We start from the raw sequence: 16,758 nt of genomic DNA, 5'->3' as shown, positions 1-16,758 counted from the left end.
GCTTAAAGCACATATACAGCAAATCTTTAAGAGGATATACAAGTTTAAATTAGGATGAAGTGCTCCTGACGTCTCCAACATTCATCATAATTCCTGCTCTCTGCTGCCACTATGTGGACTCATTTGCAATTTATTCATTAGTCACATTCTTTTTTCTATTTGTAAGACACAAACTTAAGTAGCCCAAGGGTCAATTTAAACTTGATAAAGATGTGAGAATGACCTTGAATTCCTTAATTGGCTGTATTTGCCTCCCAAATGCTGCGCATGTACTACTGCTCCTGATGCACTTTCTCGTTTCTGTAATGCGCCATTACATTGTAGCTGGAATTAATCTTTCAAAGGAAAGAGTAGGGAGAATGTACTTTCTCATATTCAGACTCAATTCCAAATAGTTCATTGTTGTTTTTCCAGTATAAACTTTAACAGGCATATCCATTAGAAGTGTTATTGTGTAGCTGGATAGAGATTAGAAGTAATTAAGTGTTGTTTCCATGTCAGATTCTGTGCCAGTGGCTACCACAGGCTAGCAAAATCAATCTTTTCCGATTCTCAATTGTTATCATGTGTCTTATACATTATCTTTGGCATGCATTGATATGGAATTCAAAATTAATGTTTTTTTAAGAATGTGGAGTACAGAGCTAAACATAATTTTCAACAGAGCAATGTCAAATCGCTGAGAAGCACTTCACGAAATGTTCAAAGTTCATAGTCATCAGGGAAATGCATATCAAACATCCCTGAGACCCATCTTATACCTGTCTGAATAGATAAGATAAAAACTGATAGCGAGTGATAGTACATGCGAGCAAGGATGCAGAGTAAAGGGAGCACTCCTCCATTGCCTGTGTGAGTGCAAACTTGTCTATCCACTTTGGAAATCGATTTGACAGTTTCTAGAAGACCTGAGAGTAAGGCCCAGCCATACCACTCCTGGTCATGCCCTACTAAACACAAGGACTTTCTTAACTATGTTGATAGCAGCACCTTTATTTATAATAGCAAGAAGCTGAGAACAACCTAGATGACCTTCGACTGAAGAAAGAACCGGTAAAGAAAAAGTGGTATATCCAAAGGATGGAACACGGTTCAACTTTTAAGAAACAAACACATCAAGAATTTTGAAGGTAAATGGATGGGACTTGAGAATGTCATCCTGAGTGAGGCAACCTAGAGCCAGAAATACACAAATTGTATATACTAGCTTATAAGTGGGTGTTACCCAGTAAGTGCAGAACAACCATGCTATGGTCCACAGACTGCCCCCACCAAAAAGCAAAGCACAACAAAACAACAACAACAACAACAACACACACCCCCCCAAAACAAACTCTGGGTAGTAAGAAGGTACTAAGGGAGGATACTTGAATCTCACTTATAATGGTAAACTAAAGACAGCCAGGAGGGGCGTGACGATGAGCAGTACTCACTGAAGCCTAAGCTTCAGTTCCTGCCTCCAGATTCCTGACGTTTGATCTGAGTTCCTGCTCTGAATCCCTTTAGTGATGGACAAAGAACTGAGAGCTGTAAGATGAAGCAAATGCCCTCCTCCCCAAATTGTATTTGGATACTGTGCCACAGTATCCAAATGTCACAGTAGTAGAAACCTGAAGACAATGGTGCTGACTATTTAGATGAGCAAAAGTCTTGAATGATGATGTGCCTTATTCCGGTGAAGTTCCCTTCCATTGTTCACTGTGGATCTATGTCTTTCCTCGTAAATGTCTATTTTACTTTAAATGAAAAACAAACTCGGAATTATAGTACATAGATGGTGTAACAACAAGTTGTCATCCAACTCTGACAAGCTGAACACAATAGTCTCTGGAGTTTCTCTGACAGGCAGTGATCAAGATAAACATACACGAATTAGTTGCCATTCCGGTAGCTGTCAAAAAATCCTGACAGCAGCAACTTAAATTAAAAAATATCCAATAAAAGAAAAAATGTCAAAAAAAATAAAACATTTCTCAAAAAAAAAAAACAGAAGAAGAAAGGGTTTACTTTGACCCACAATCTGAAGAGATAGCCCATTTGCTGGATCAGGCATGGCGCTGGGGATGGACAGAATGACATGGTTCCTGCCCCAGGGACAGAGCCAGTGGGCTCTGGTCTCCATGAGTGTTGATGGCTGCTGTGAGCAAAAGGCTTGTGTGTATAGTAATGTAAATATTTTGCATCCCTCCTTACAATATATCCTCCCAGTTAGTGTTAATGAGTCAATGATAAGCAGAGACAGCATGAATCTCGGAGGACTCATCACAGGGTTTTTGGTTTTTTGTTTTTTGTTTTTTTTTCAGTAGATATTGGTTAACATAAGACCCACAACTGGCCAGGATAGAAAGAATAAATGACTAACTGGAACACCTTTATCTCACCCACTCTCACTAAGGCTCAGGGATCATCATGGAAAGGAGGGCGAAACATTAAGGAGCCAGAGGGGGTTAATAACTGCAACAGAACTGTTTTCTTCACACACAGGGAAACTGCCCATAAGAATCACAGCAGTTGTGACAGAATGCACAAGATCTGCAAAAGATCAGACCAGACAAAGTCCCAGTATGACAGGAAGATGGTGAGGAAGTACCAGGCCTAGCGGAGGGGTTATTGATAATGGATGGTTGCTGGGAGACGACATGTTGTTTTTCCTCAACATATGTTCTCTCATGTGAGGTATCACTTTTCTTTCCTAGCAAACAACAAGAGGACATAATGATTTTGCCCTTTGAAAAGATTGTTTGTATCATATATAATACAGCTGTCCCTGTGTCTGCTACAAAAGACGCGCTCTGAATTATGGAGGCAGGGAACTAATGACTGCAATTTGCTTTTGCCAACCTCTGATTATCTCTGCTGAAGGGAGCAATGCTTGGTCTAACTAGATAAATAAGTATTTTCTCTAAGCTTTTGGTTTTCAGTCTTGACGTCCCATGTAGATCACTTGGAAAGTTTAAAACACAGAAGCCCAGTGCCATTGTGTCACTACAGACATTCCTTCTTATGGGGTCAGAGACAAAGCCCAAGTCTCAGAATACTTTAAAAGTGTATACAGTGATTCCGTTATCATTTTAAAAACTATTATAAAAAAAAGCTATTATATGTTTCCTCCACTGACCTTTACATGAGTGCATAATTGATTGGTGTGAATGTCACCAATAGTGATTTCATGCAACTCCTCACTGAACAATCAATAGACAGACACAGAAGAGCACTGTCCTATTATCACCATTAACTGTAGTTATTTTGCAAATTGAATATACCCCCTCGGATTATGGATATGGAACTCTGACTAGCCAGATTAGCTCTAATTTTAGAGATGTTTACTTGCCAGGAATAATAGACAGTGTATATTTAAAACACTTGAGGGGAAAAATGAAGTTTCTATGCTTCAGGTATATATGATTGAGATGATTAAAACCTTAGCGTCAATAACAAATGAGAGTTGAAAGTAAAAAAATAAAAAATGTAATTGACACTGATGAGAACATATACTTTACCCAATATATTGTAACTAGGTCTCGAATCTAATGTAAATTAGGAATTATGCCATTTACATATTTGAGTATTAAGTTTTGTAAATAAATTAAACATTGATTTAAAATATGTAGCTGTGCTGGCTGGGTTTGTGTCAATTTAACAGCTGGTGTTATCTGAAAGGTTCAATTGAGAAAATGCTTTCATAAGATCCAGCTATAGGGCATTAATGGGGGAGGGCCCAGCCCACTGTGGGTGGTACCATCTCTGGGCTGGTAGACCCCAACTGTAACAGATAGCAGGCCAAGCAAGCATGATGAACAAGCCAATAAGCAGCACTCCTTCATGCTCTCTGCATCGGCTCCTGCCTTCAGATTCCTATCCTGATGGAATTTCTGTCTCGGCTTCCTTCAGTGATGGACTACTGGAAGTATAAACCAAATAAACTATTTCCTCCCAAAGTTGTTTTGGTCATGGTATTCTGTCACAGCAATAACAATCCTAATGGAGGTAGTGGCATTGGCATCTGATCATCAAGATAGATCTTACGTGAACATCCTATGTTCCTAAAATTCTTTTTCTTTTATTAGATACATTTCTTTACTTATATTTCAAATGTTATTCCCTTTCCCTGTTTCCTGTCCATAAGCCCCGATCCCATCCCCCTCCCCCATATGGGTATTCCCCTGCACTGCGTGTTCAACCTTGGCAGGGCCAAGGGCTTCCTCTTCCATTGGTGCCCTTACTAGGCTATTCATTGCAACATATGCAGTGGAGCCCTGGGTCAGTCATGTATAGTCTTTCGGTAGTGGTTTAGTGCCTGGAAGCCCTGGTTGGTTGGCATTGTTGTTCTTATGGGGTTGCAAGACCCTTCAACTCTTTCAGTCCTTCCACTAATTCCCCCTAAGTGGGTCCTGTTCTCAGTTCAGTGGTTTGCTGCTAGCACTGACCTCTGTATTGGACATGCTTTGGATGTGTCTCTCAGGAGAGATTTATATCTGGTCCCTTTCAGCATGCATTTTTTAGCTTCATCAATCATATCTAATTTTGGTGTCTGTGTATATATGAGCTACATGTGGGGCGGGCTCTGAATGGCCATCCCTTCAGTTGCTGCTCTAAAATTTGCTTCCATATCCCCTCCTATGGATATTTTTCCCCTTTTAAGAAGGAGTGGGAGCATCCACATTTAGGTCATCCTTCTTATTGAGCTTCCTGTGGTCTGTGGATTGCATCTTGGGTAATTTGAGCTTTTAACATTTTTATGTTATTGCTTTTCATCATATATCAAATTAGTATATGATTCAATAGGATTTTTCTATAATGTTTGACTTTTAAAATTTACCCAAGGAATTTCCTATTTAAGTGTAGGAAAAATGGATTATATCAATTTGGCTTAAAGATATGAATTTTCAACAATTTTTGAAATCTCCCTAAACATACTGCTGGCATTCATGACTACAGAGTTATACAGTGAAGTATTCTTAGCATTGAAGAGTATAAAGTGAAAATTTGATCCTTGTGGGAAAATGAATAAATGTTTTGCATTCTGCAGAATCAAACACTTAATAAAGATTTAATATTTAGTGTAAAGGATCAGATCCATTTTATTAGTTTGCCTTTATATTTAGTAATGGAAAATTATATGACCACCAAAGAATTGTCTACATTTTCTCCCCATCCTCTGGATTTCACACCAGATCTTGATAGTAAGACACTATAACGAAGATAACAAATACTTTGGTTATAGAACATGGATAAACTAAGTTGGAGCTGACCTAGAAGCACTATCCCCTTGCCTGCCTCCTTATTTCCAGACCAGTCTAAACAGGTACTGTTGTAGAAAAGTCATCAGTGATCTTAGCCAGTTGTGAATCCCACAAGCCATATTAATAACCTTCTGGAAGGCAGGGTTTTCTAAGACAATAGTGGCATGTGGGTTTGAGGTCTGTTGCACTGGAGGGAATTCATATCTGATTCTGTAGGCCTGCTCAAAATCTCAGGTCTCTAGGCACTACTATATTTTTTCCTTTTATATTTTTGAGATTATGACAGAATTGGAACATTTATCCCTTCCCTCTTCCCCCTTAAAACCTTTCTTTATACTCCTGCCCGTCCCTTTCCAATTTATGTTCTCTTTTTCAAATTAATCTTATTGCCTGCATATGTGTATATACATATGTGATCCTAAATATAATCTGTTCAGACCACGTAATTATACGTGTATGTATGTTCTTGGGGCAGATGCTCTTGCACTGGAGAAATAATTGCTGTGTCCTTTCATAGGGAAGATGGTTAGTCTGTGACCAGCTTTCCTCAGTTGCCTAGAGTCCTTTGTGTAGGATTGGGTCCCTGTGGGTTCTAGCCTATCCTCTTTGGTACATCCATGGGTAGTATTGGTTTTGTTCAGCTCAATTTTTTCTCACCAGAACTTTAGAAATGTTTAACTGATTCAAGTGTTGATAATAATAGTTATGTGATGGTATGATGCTCAGCCCTATATAAGACAGCTAATGACCCTCTCCAGACTTCAGGGAACATCATGGAGCAGTGGGAGGGCAGAGTTTAAGTGCCAAATAATGTGCCTTCTGAGCCCCACCCTCCCCGAGGTACTATATGCACTGATAGATTTGCAGAGGAACATAATGTTTCTTATTGGAATAAAACAGAAATGGTTAGGGTTGGAAAATGTTAAAAAATGTTCAAAAATATCAACAAATAGAAGTGATTTTAAAATCTCAAAAATCGTTATGAATTGCTATTGGTACATGTTCCATTTCTACTGCTACATGCATGGGGTTGTTTAATACTTTCTTGGGCAAAAAGGCCTGGTCAATTTTATGTATATATATATGTATATAAAATTAACTAATTAAAAAATGACAACAAATTTCACAATCTACTGTGCATGATTTCATACTTGTAATTTCTATAATGTTAGTTTTTATTGTGTTGACTTTTAACTTTGTCCTTTTGATGCCTCACTTATTTCCTTATGAAGCTTAGCTCCAAACATTAGTCATTATAAACAACCTCAGTAGACATCCTCAATCTGACATTTCTCTGATTTTGAGAAACCACCTTGAATGATATAGTCCAATATTGATTACAATTGCCACATAATATGTCCAGAGGTAAACACTGCCTTTTGACTGGTTTCACTGGGTCATGCGCTCCTTCCTTTTCTCAGGCAATCATAGTAGCTATCTATATACTATACCCCATAACTTTTCATAAAATGGTACTTCTGGTCCTATAAAATTACCAAATAGATTAAGGCTCTTATGGAAAATTTGTTGCTGGTATCCTCATTTTGAAAGGAGAGAATTGAGTCTCGAATGCTTTTCTATGAACTTTACAAAGGCTTGGTGGCATTTTTACACACACACACACACACACACACACACACACACACACGCACACACATACATGCAACTTTATAGATAGATATAGATAGATAGATAGATAGATACATAGATAGATAGATAGATAGATAGATAGATAGATAGATAGATAGATAGATAGATAGATAGGTAGGTAGGTAGATAGGTAGATGGGCAGACAGATATGTAGATATGAAATAGAGATAGATAGTTTGAAATAGAGAGAGACAGAAAAGACTGACAGAGAAAGAGAAAGAGAGAGTGTAATCTGGAAAGGTACTTTGTACCCAGCTCAATCACAGCTAAACTTTTTTTCTGTCTTACAGAGGAGAACTTTTCCAAATTTCTGTTTCACACTCAGAAAAGTTCCACTTTTGTCTTCCATAGGATTCGTCTTCTAAATGCACCAGAGATGAAGCTTGCAGGCTCCTCCCTGCCCAGTTTGCTCCATTCTGCACTAAGTCTCGGACTCCCCTCCTTTACATAATGACACCTGCTTCCTCCTTTCATATATGTTTTGAACAGTCACTCTTTACTGGATCTTTTTTTTTTCTTTTCTTTTTCCACATGGAGAGGTTTAATGAGAGAAGAAGAGTAGAAGAGGAGAGGAGTAAAGGCGGGCCATGAACATGTGGAGGGAAAGGGGAGGGGAATGGGAAGAAAAGGGACAAAGGCGAAGAGGGAGAGAGGGGAAGAGAGAGACTGAGAGCTTACTGGATCATTTTCATATGTATATTGCCACTCATCCAACCCCTAAGCAAATAACACTTATTTTTTTTAATTTTTCATTTTTCTTTCTGTTGTTTTTATTATGTGTATTTCTTTCTGGGTCTCTAAGCTAGGTCATACCTAGTTATCATCTTCAGTTTTCTTTTCACATTGCCTATAAATCACAACATTCTATTAAAGTATATTCTAAAGTCATAAGTAATTTCTAAATTGATGAATCTGATTTTCAGTCCTTTAAACTTATAATACATGGCATGTGGAAGTACTTGGCCCCAGGTTCGTATTCTTTCCTCTTAATCTCACATTAATGTGTTGTGGATAGGATGCTTAAGCCTTCTCATTATTCATGTTGAAGATCAAATTCCCAGTATAAATGCAAGCGGGACATTTTTGAAGGGGAAGTAATTAGTTTCAATGAGATCACGAAGTCCTCTGTGCTGTTTCTAGAACATGTTAGTCACGCTCTTGCTTCAGGGAACTGGACAAGGTGTATCTTTCCCTAAGCATCCCTAGAACCAGCAATTCCAAATCCATAATTCTAGCAAGATGCTTGCCTCCTCAATGATGTCATTCTTGACTTGACTCTCACCTTCACAGCCTCTGCCCTTAACTGTTCTTCTCACTATTTATCTGTGGAAACTCTGTGTCCTACAAAAAATGGCTTGATTTTTTTTTTTGCTCCTTAGTTTTATTTCCGAAATTAGACAAATAGGTAAAATCGAAGAATTTATTTATTTAAGTTTTTGTTTGTATCCTAAATGCCTAGAGTTATAGAATTATATTTATCAGTCATAGTTTCCTTGAGGCAATTTGTATATCAATGAATGATTAAATAACTTTTTATTCACATAGAACTTTGCATGCCATGTGTGGCTTTCATAACAGGTCTATGAGGCAAGTGCCGTTCTCATACTCCAATGAGTCTTCAAAAACGTAAGCAGCCTACCTGAAATTTTCTACGTTTTAACCACAAATCTAGAAATAACTTAGGAATAAAGGGGTAAGGCTGAACTTGGTTCTTAATGCTTAAAACCAAAGTTTGACCATAATATTAATTCTTGCTGTACTTAGTAAACATATTTCAATTAAACATTGAAGAGTTCATTTATATCACACAAAAGTAGTAATACAGGTAGCAGTAAAATTACAGATCTGGTTCTAGAAATGTGGTTGGGTCATTGTTATAGCTTTTCCTTTAAACCTGTATCAGTGACAAAAACAAGTGTTCCCATGAGATTTGTGAAATCACATACTCACAGCACATCTGAGTGGTATATAAGAAGATCATGTTCTTCCCTATACATTTGATGGAAACTTAGTAAAGGCAACATGAATGGAGAAAAGGCTATGACTGACTCAGAAGGTATTATTTCCCACATGTTGGTAAGAGCATTAAAAGGCAGGAAGAACAAAATAAAAACCAAACAATCTTATCTCTCACCAACAAAACCAGCTGACCGCTTTGCTCTTTGTTCTTTGGGGGCTGGCCAGCTTTGCTCTGTGCTCCTATTTTTTCTTCGTCACCTGAGCCCTTTATCTCTGTGGTTCCCATATTGTTTCCGTGGTTACAGTAATTTCTATGCTATGCACAGCCAGGTTTTTGTGTGTGTGTCATTTAGATTGTCAATCATGGCTATAAAAATTTCCAGCAGAATTATTATGCTGTATTAAGCCATGCATGATGCGTGATATAGGAAAATTTTTAGCAGAAACTAAAGCAATTTGCAGCGTTTCTTCACTCAGACCGTTAACTGAATTTATATAGCCTTATATTTCAAAACCATTCAGTTCACTGGCTCAGTCTGCTGATTTAATTTTTTTTTTTGGAAGGAAACCTAAAATGGGGCTGACTTCCTGTCAATCTTTATTGTATTTCAAATAATGTTCTTTATATACCTAAAAATAAATGTTTTTCAACAACATTGGAGTTTTATCTGATTTTACGTAAGACTTAGGGACTATTCAGTACCCATAATGCTATCCAAACAATACAATTGTCTGCTCGATTTGGACATTCAATGACCATTCTTGACAACAGTGTTTTCTATACGTCTTATGGCTCTGGTAGCAGTTAAAGTCATAGATGAGTCAGTAACAGTGGAATATAAATAAACGAATGTCCACTGAAAGACAGTGCACCAAAGTTAGTTATGATGACACATCCTCAAAATTGCCTATTACATTATAAACTACTACTGAAATTTATAAAAAAGAGAGGTTAGACCTGTTTTCTGGAAAATGGATGACTTTTAGAAAAGTCAGGTAATCTGGAAATCATATGCTGATATCATTTTTCATCAAAACCAAGATGAGATCTTCGTAAGTTTTTTTTTACTATAACCCATATATATATATGTATATATATATATATATATATATATATATATATATATGTCATTCAATATTATACAAAAATGAGACCACATTCAGTAACTTCATTTTGAGTTGGAAATATGGGTATATAACCAAGAGTCCGAGTTTTTCCTCAGAACATTGGAACTTGAACCATGTCTTCTCTTTCCCTCCTTTGGGCTCTGCTCATAGAATTGCGGAGGAAAGGCACTAAGCAGATTCTGAAAAGCTTGTTGTTGACTGACGTATATATACAGCCACTAAAACTAGATAAGACTGATGAAGCTAAGAAATGCATGCTGACAGGAGCTGGATATAGACGTCTCCTGAGAGGCACAGCCAGAGCATGTCAAATACAGAGGCGAGTGCTAACAGCAAACCATTGAACTGAGAACAGGACCCCCCATTGGAGGAATTAGAGAAAGGGTTGAAAGAACTGAAGGGACTTGCAATCCACTAAGAACAACAGTGCAAACAACCAGAGCTCCCAGGGACTAAACCACTACCCAAAGCCTGTACTTGGACAGACCCACGGCTCTAGCTGCATATGTAGCAGAGGATGACCTTGTTGGGCACCAGTGGAAGGAGAAGCCTTGGGTCCTCCCAAGGTTTGATCCCCCAGTGTAGAGAAATGTTGGAAGGAGTAGGAAGGGGGTTAGATGGGGGGGGGGTAACACCCTTATAGAAAAAGGGGGAATGGGATAAGGGGCTTATGTCTGGGAAACCTTGAAAGGGAATAACATTTGAAATGTAAATTTAAAAAGTATCCAATAAAAGAAAAAAAAGTATCTGTTTTGATGATTATTACAAGCTCTTAGTTTATTGTTAAGCCAGGATGGACTCTGTCATAAAGAATACATAGTAACAAAGGTAGGCATAGATCAACTACTTTAGATCTCCTCCACACATTCATTCTTGGTCTGAGCCTCATCTAAAGATTGTTTAGTCATCATCCACTTCTCCCTTTGACAATATCAATATTGGTTGTGGTTTTTTTTTCAGTTTTCTAGTGTTTACATTTTAGATAATGGAAAAATATGTTATTAGGTTACAGAAAGTAGGTACAATACATAATTAACAATCACTACTTGTGGGGCCAAAAATTTAATGTACATGCACAAAAATGGATATATCTTCACAGAAATATAAAATCAAACTGACAGAGACATAATCAGGTCATCTGGGTTACTGTCTTCATTAGATTTTTCTATTGCTGTAATTTCAGTACCATGATCAGAAGCACCCCAAGAAAGAAAGGGTTTATTTCAGCTTATAGTTCTACAATACACCATGTCACTGAATGAACCAGGTCTAGGAGCTGATATAATCCCTTAGATGAGTGCTGTGTACCAGCACGCTCTCTGTGGATAGCTCAGCCTGCTTTCTTGTAGCGTGAAGGACCACAAGTCCAGAATAAGCACCGCCCATAGTGAGTTGGAACCTACCACATCCAATATTAATCAAGAAAATGCACGGCAGGCTTGACCCCATGCCAATCTTATGAGAGCATCACCTCAATAGAGGATCCTCTTCCAAAACGTCAGTAGCTATTGGAAGTTGACACAAGATCAAACAGAACAGATTCTCTAGGAATCTTATTTTTCTTATCTAAAAACACAATGAAAGTCCTTCCCTTTCAGAAATAATTGTAGTATATAGAATAGTTCTGTCACCAGATATAGTAAAGATATTTGGTGAAATGTAGAGTCAGGGACCCAGCACATACAAACTTCCCTTTGATGAGACATTGCCAATATAGCTTTAGTCATGAGCTCATTGAAATGGAATTTGGGTTCTGATTTAAACTATTCTAGCTATATTTTCACAAAGTAACTTAATTTATTTACATATATTTCTCCTATAGAACCAACAATAATGTATCATATCAACATGAGTCTGCTTATTTAGAACATCCTATAACTAGAATACCAACCACTATTGTATATGACTGATTCTTTCAGGCAGCTCTAAGTAGCTAATATATCCGAGTGAGAAAAAGTCAGAGGACTGAGTAACTGGAAGTTATTTGTAGTGTTGCTAGGGGCACACTACCCAGAAATTGGCCCTGTTACGTAATTGATTTGGGAAATACATTTGATTTTGTATGATTGGTCCTGAGTTTGAGGTTCACAGGGAAGGGACACAACTGATAAGCTGAAAGTCTTCCACCAAGTCATGATTTTGGATAATACTGCTGTGTTGGTGTGTTTTTAATTCCTAATCAACTGCTCCTATAAATGTGACTTTGGCTTTTTAAGCTCATGAATGTAGAGTTTATCTACATGTAATGATATTTTATCAGATTATTTATTTGGATGTATGATCAATATGAAGAAATGAATAATTAGAAGAAGTTGGCACTGCACATTTTGCATCATATTTAAGCAAAACTAAACAATCGGTTAATTGGATAGGGAAAATAATTCATTTTAACTAACTTAGTATTTTACTTAAAGTTAAATTTTATTTTGCTGAAAGTTCCACAAAACACACTTTTTAAGACACCAGTTCTTATAGAAATACAAACAGAATATAAGTGTCCCATCATCTGTGGCCAGGATGAAGTGTTACCCCTCAGAGGTATAAAATTGCATATCCAATTGCCTTATAGGTGATGTTTCCCTTCCTTGGAAGCATCTGGTAAAGGTTGCTTGCTAGACAGGATATTGACTCAGAGTTCTGTTCTTGTATGACAATAACCACAGTCATGTCCTGTAAATGTTCATTTAGTGATAGTGTCTGCACTTAACTCAATATAGCCTTGTTGTCACTTGTCAGGTAAATCAAAGGCACATAGAGCATATTGGATGCCTGTTATTATCTAAGTGTATCAGTCATGCAGGAATAGTCCCAAAGGTTCCATTTAAAGTAAGAATCACAAAACCTGCCTTGGATAAGACTAGGAGTCTCGCATACATGTTCTAGAAATAGGAAATTGTAAAATGCTACACAGTGATTTCCTTGTTTGCAATTTTAATGTTAGCTTATTGAAAATAAAAAGTCATACTAAGTATATAATTTTCATAACTTTACAAAATGTATTTAAAATTAGTTTCTGACCACATGGACTTGTTGAGGGCAATGGTTTTCAAATTTATTAGGATAATTACATCTTAAAAAATCTTAATAGTTATTTCATCTACCTTGTCTCATGTTTAAGATTCAGATTACTTTAAAATTTACAAATAACCTTCACAATTTTCCCCTGGTTGTAGTGGTGTCCTTTAAAAAACAGGCTCCATGTCTTTTTTTTCCTGAAACAATCAAACACTCTCACAGGTATTATTACCACCTTTCAACACCTTTCTCTTCTCTCCTATTTTAACTTACCTATCTGCCCCTTCCCAGAAATGATGAGCTCTAGAAACCATTTAACAAGGACAGAAAGTGAAAATACTTTCAGGACTAACACTCTAGTTACAAAACCTATATAACTAATTGAATAACTACATTTGGCCGTTGCCTTTAAAGTAAAAGAAAGTTTTATAAGAGCAAATAGGTGAGAAAATACATTTATATCAAGGAAATAAATTTGAATGCAATGGTACAATCCAGAATGCATATTTATTTATGTATTTCTGGAAATGAATGGCTGTGTAACTATATGTGTGTCTGTATGTATGTATGCATATATGCATATGCGTGTCTACGCATGTACATATGTGTGTGCATGGATGTGCATGTCTTTATCTTAGAATAGAAATGTAAGAGAACAATGTTTTTCATTATTGTGTTATATAAACACTACCACTATTTGGAATTATTAACTTCTTTGAATATACAACCTTGATTTACACAAATTAATTTCAAGATAGAAATAATTCTTCACATTCCAAAACCTCTTGAACTTTTTGTGCCAATATATTTACAATTCTGTATCATGACTGTCTTCCCCTGTCATTTTTGGGGGTGGGGGTGGGCTTAATGTTTCCTTTGAAAAGAACTAGAGTCAGAAGTCAGGGATTTCTATCCTCAGCTTAATTGGCACCTAAGTTTAGATAATGCTTTAATATAAATCCTGGAGGCTTGTGTACTTATCAAATGGCCATTATCACCATTGAGCAAAGCAGTATTTAAGAAGGGTGAAATGTGGCTGATCAATTTGCAAAGGGGTCAGGCTGAGCTACTGAAAGGACAAAAAACATCCTGAGCTTCAGACTGGGATGAGTTGTGGAACCTCATATACAACTCACATGTGTCTGCCAAGCTCCCATGCACTCTCATCTCACTCTTCTTTAACATTCCAGCAAGGTGTCAATGAGTAAGTTGTTCCCTGTTAGTGATATGGAAACAGTGGTGAGCCTGTGTGAAGACAGCCTGACATAACTATAGGTAGACCATACCAATCAATGCAGAAGAGCAGATGGAAAGACATTACATGGAGAAATTTTACATCTAGCCTGATATATTTTTTGGGAAATGTAGAAGATCTATTCAAAATGGAATGTTTGGAGACTGATTTGATAAAAATCACATCGAGGCACAGAATATAGAAATAATGGTAAGAAAGAAAGTTTATGTGGCACTTCCAAGAGAAGAACTCTGGATTTAGGAAATGCAGTGAGGACAGAAATATAGAACAGCAGGAGATTTGTAGCCATTAAACCTCTGGAATCGCCCTTTTGTCACAATCTCCATTGGGTTTCCATTTGGGTAACCATTACCGGAAAACAGATAATAAATGTACCTGTTGGCATTACCATGCAGGCCAGCCTTCTGGGATAGACAGGAGAAAAGAGAAATAGATCTTCAGGGACACATAGAAGAAACAATACAGCAGGAGTTTTGTAACCCCAAGGAGCATCAAACCAAAGTTACAGGTAAGAAACTCAGGTATCCTCTGTTTAGTTTATGGAGGGTAAAAGAACATTAATGTTCTTTATTATTCAATGACTGTTTGTTAATATTTAAATGCAGTATTTTTCCATTTTGAACATTGTTCTAGAAGTGACAATTCATTTTAGTTTATTTTAGAAAGTAAAGTGGGAGTTTATGAAGACAAAAAAATAATATTTTACAGGTAGAAGAGAGAGAAAGGGAGGGAGGAGAAAGAGAGGAAGCAGGAGACAGAATGAGACAAATTGAGCAAGACTGAGATTGAGAGAGAGAGAGAGAGAGAGAGAGAGAGAGAGAGAGAGAGAGAGAGAGAGAAATGAGAATCAATGTGATGAAACCATATACTCAAGGGTTAATTCAGGCTTTAGGAAAAGTCTGAAGTGAGTTCACAAGAGACAGATAGAATGGGAAAAGAAACACCAATCACATAATATCAACTTGTTCCCCATAATATAAATACAATGGAATAAGATCATATATGACTTATGACTTTGGTCAGAGATATTCTTTAGATGCAATTATCAGTGGAATTGTCTCTGAAAAGGTGTCAGTGACTTGGGTCTGAAACATGAAACCCAGAATAAACTCTGGCACCTGTGTAGGCCATTTCATATACCCTTCCAACTGATCCTAGTGTTTATTTTCTTAGAATTGCTCGGAAGCTGCGAGATTGAAACCACAGCCCACGCCACATGTTGACAATTCGGCCAACAAACATCTAATTATTTGACAAATACTATTGATTGCTCTATGGCATTGTACTTTAGACTTGAGAAATACAGGCCTAAATAAAATATGCAGAGCATTTTCTCTCTCTCAATAAAACCCCAACTCTGGTAAGGGGGACAGCAACAGTACATAGTCTATTTATAAATGGATAGAGGAAGGAACAATCAGTAAATGAGACAGCCTGGGAGATAAAAGGACAGAGTGGAGCGTGATGTAATAGAATCTAAAAGAAGAAAGCTTCAAAGGGCAATTGTCATTTATCACACACTAACAAAATTGCCTCTAAGTCATATAATCCAAACCTAGCAAGTGAACTTGACAACATGGGGGTAACTGCTGACATTAATAAAAGCCATTTTGGGGAAGCGATCTGGACCAGAGATCAATTGAAGTGAGTAAAAAATAGAATGGGACGCCAGGCAATGGAGAGACCAAATGTTCAAGAGGGCAAACAAAGAAGAAGCAACAGCAGGTCACAGTCACAGGAGGTTGCTTTTCTCTTTTCCTCGCTGAGTTTTCTTTTGCAGTTTTCTTTCTAATTCATAAATTAGAATTTATGAAGAAATTAGAAACACTTATTAAAATATATATTAATAAATGGAGTTAAAAAATTCACAATTTGAAGCCTAAGTTTTGGGGGAGACAAGTGATGGTAAAAGGAATTAGCCCTGGCATGTAGTTTAACATTGATAGAACCTTTCTTTTTTAACCCTTGAAACATTCAACATAGTGATTAAAATGGTGGAAAGTTGGGAATTGTTGTGAAATATATTCTTTTATGCTATTATTTGTGACAAATTGGCTCTTTAGCATTTTGAGCATGTCTGAAGAGGTAGCAGTAACGGGAAATAATCCTGTAGTAGAGTGGGAGAGACAATCACAGGGAGGAGACTGACACCCAGTGCCACAGCCTATTTAGGAGCCGCAGTTACAATATTAGAACAGCAGTAGCTCTTCCTATTATGGAGTTTCTGCAGGGATGCTCATCTATGCAGGTGAAAGCATGCAGAACACAGACAATTGGCAAGGGAACTCGACTGGGCACACGAGGGAGGAAGAGAGGACAACGGTGCTGCAGCCTTTCTTTCTGTAATTATCTTAATGAATATAAGTCTTAGTAAGTAGGAAGGATAGGGATATAGACGAGGTAAGGTAGTTGCTGACAACTCACAACCACCAGTATAGGGATAGGTCCCCACAAAATCGGTCATCCAAAATAAAGAAAATGCCTCCAAAATATCAGGTTGTAGGGAAT

Source organism: Rattus norvegicus, chromosome 6, assembly GCF_021556685.1.
Source record: "Rattus norvegicus strain SHRSP/BbbUtx chromosome 6, alternate assembly SHRSP_T2T, whole genome shotgun sequence".
NCBI classification, from domain to species: domain Eukaryota; kingdom Metazoa; phylum Chordata; class Mammalia; order Rodentia; family Muridae; genus Rattus; species Rattus norvegicus.
Note: the sequence above shows the minus strand (reverse complement) of the source record.